We start from the raw sequence: 3232 nt of genomic DNA on the forward strand, positions 1-3232 counted from the left end.
TATGTTTGTAAATATACACATTAGGATTGAAAAAGTGATATATATGTGTGTATGTGTGTGTATATGTTGTTTTGTTTAGCACCTGTAACGAGGCACCTGTAGCGAGGCACCTGTAGCGAGGCCATTTTGAAACAGCAAGATATCGCCTGCAACCATTGCCATACGCGAGACAAAAAATGAGATCTCGCCTGCAACCATTATTTAAGGAAAAGACAACTTTTTCCCTCTCATTCTTCTCACGCTTACGCCGAGAAGACACTTCGAAGCCAGGAGCTCACAGCGGACTTTTACCACATGCATTGTCTCCACGCGTTATTGAACCTCACGTGTATGGGAGAGAAGACTAACTACGCACTGCTGTGAAGATGGTTACTGAAAGCAAACCCCTTGTACGAAGCATCTGTGAATAAACGATTATTGAATTTACTCCGCCTGAGAACTTCATTCTTCGTATTTCCAGCTCCTTGAATCAACAAAATAATCATAATGGAAGAAGATATCCCAAAAGTATCATATAAACCTTCTTTCCATTATAAAATGGTGACCCAAGTCTAAAAGGATTTTCAGCAGCCGAAAGCCTCTATCATTGTTAAAATGGCTCACTCGAACGAAGAGCTTAGTTTCTAAATGCAGCAACGAGAGGACATATTTCAAGCAAGCGGGCCATCAACTTCACAGCCCGAGTTTGAATACAAAAGTTTCGCCATCGTTACAATTCCTAAAAGAATGAGCTTCACACGTAGACGACTTCACACCTTCCAGTTGTTGAATGTTGTAGATATTCCCTCTAGCCAGTCGCTTCTCTGTGCTGCGCCTTGTGTCTTTCTATGTTCGTGTGTTCCATCTACCTCAAAACAGAAAAGGGGTACAAACTTATACACACGAATGAGTAGAAGAACCACAAATTCGTCTCCTGCTCGTTTTCCCCCGAGGTACGATCTCCATAGACGAAGTAAACAAACGACACCATGTTGAGAAACGACGAAAAGTGCTAGTAACGAGCCGGTAAACTTGAAATGACGAGATTGTTTCCCGCCGTTTTGTTTTCGCCATTTTTCCTGCTGAAGCCTACAGCCATCGTTCCCGTCTACCGCCATGTTCTGACGCCTCACATGTTGTCAGAGACAGAAAACCACCTTGAAAAAAAAAAGGAAGAAATATTTTTTTTTCAGCGGACTGTAACACAAGTTTAGCGACTAAAATTTTTTTTTTTTTCCTTTCTGCACACAGTACAAAAAAAAAATCAAAAATTTTGTTACGAAATTTTTTCTTCTGCGCACACGTTTATTATTCCAACAGTACTTTTGTCGGTTCTTTGGTCTTTTTCTCTGTGAGAGTTTTGTACATTCCCATACTGTTTTCCTTTTTCCTTTCTTTCATCTGTAAAAGATGAGTCTTCCCAGCTTGCCCACATACTCTGGTGACGTCACACTCGTTTGCTCAATTGGATGCATATTTTTCCGCCCATGCTGTGCCTCACCAACAGCAACTGAACCTTTTGAACTATGGAATGCATTCACCTCTTGCACGCTCGGTGAAAGATCTCATCAGTGACCCATATCCGGACGCGACTTACGCGTCCGTCAAATCCGAAGTTTTCCATCGGAACACACAATCCGCGCAGAGTAAATTCCGGACACTGATGCAGGATGAACACCTGGGAGATAGGACCCCATCTGAGTTTCTTCGTCAGTTGCGAGAACTCAGCGACTCTCCACTTGAGGACAATCCTCTGCTAAGAAAATTGTTTTTCTCTCGTCTACCGCCGAATGTCCAATCGATACTGGCCACAACGGTCGACTCCAATTCGCACGATCAGATAACCACCATGGCGGACAAGATCATAGAGTTTACTGTGCAGCCCGCACCTCACCATACCTGTTCGGACCCCATAGTAGCTTCCTCTACCACTACAGAGTCTCCTGCCTCGTCACATGACGACATTTTGGAGAGAGTCGATGCATTAACACGTCGCATGGACACACTGTGGTAGGAACACGCCAACTCTCGTTGTCCTCGCAGTAGAAGCCGTTCTAAGCCACGGTCGTCTAGTTCTGCTCCAACGGTTTCCAATCTCTGCTGGTACCATGCCAGATTTAAGGACGAAGCCCGTCGATGCATCCAGCCCTGTTCGTTCAAGCTGTCGGGAAACTAGTTGCGGAAGATTTGAACGCGTCAATTTCTGACCGCAATTTTTCATCTCATCGTGCATTCTTTGTTAAGGATCGTGTTTCTAACGAATCGTTCATGGTTGACACTGGATCCAGCTGTTCTATCTGGCCTTTGCGTCTTACTTCAGACAAGCCGAAGCAATCTGCCATTAACCTGCACGCGGTGAATCCCCGATAAAAACTTACGGTCAGGTCTCATTAAACCTAGATCTCAACCTTCGAAGGGAGGTTCTAAAACACTTTTTTTTGCGAAGTAAAAAATGTGTATGTCATAACATCAAGTGGTGTTTCCCCAGCATGGTCACAGTTCGTGAGCTGAAACCAGTTCAATTCAATTCAGTTCATATATACTTTTCCTTATTCAGGCAGTGTTTGGTTGGTGTCGTTCTGTGGATTGTTGAAATGGTAGTTCTGGTTGTTGTGGAATTATTTTTTGTTCATCTAAAAAAAAAAAGACACACGCACCCACACATGCACACATCTCCCCACACTCAATACGCATATACATACACACACGCATATACACATGCACATACACACGCGTGAACATACACGCATGCACACACACACACACACAAGCATACATGCACACGTATACACACCTGTAGAATTTATCTCGATGGTATGAGAGAGGACGCGAAAGTTAAGGCGACAGGTTAGAAACCAGAGACGAATGCTGTTGTATGATAGGGGAGGGGGAGAATTAAGAAAGGAGAAAGGAGTGGGGGTGTAGATACATGTATCACAGGATGTCTATGTCTGGAGGCAAGCATAAGAGGGAATGGTGTGTGCATGAGCATGTAGTGTGTGTGTATAAATGCGTACAGAGGTGCGAAATGTTGGTGAGTAGTGGTAAAGCGTGTATGTAAGCACGTGAGAGGATTGCGGGTGGAGAATAAAGCCGTACGAGCAGAGGTGGAAAGTGTTATTTATGTGTGCAAGTGTATAAACGAAAGAATGTGATGTTTCTTGGCGTTTAGCTGTGAAGTAAAATAAGTGGAAAAATGTGTTAGAAAAGCTTGAAGTCCGATAAACTGATTGAAACACAAGTGTAAATAGAC

General features: G+C 43.5%; 1 pseudogene; it reads left to right on the plus strand.

Annotated features, from left to right (window-relative positions):
• The first annotated feature begins 251 nt into the window (after positions 1–251).
• LOC149133210 (uncharacterized) lies at positions 252–2155 on the plus strand (annotated as a pseudogene).
• The last annotated feature ends 1077 nt before the right edge of the window (positions 2156–3232 follow it).

This window comes from Octopus bimaculoides, chromosome 11, assembly GCF_046866305.1.
Source record: "Octopus bimaculoides isolate indiv1 chromosome 11, ASM4686630v1, whole genome shotgun sequence".
Lineage (NCBI taxonomy): Eukaryota > Metazoa > Mollusca > Cephalopoda > Octopoda > Octopodidae > Octopus > Octopus bimaculoides.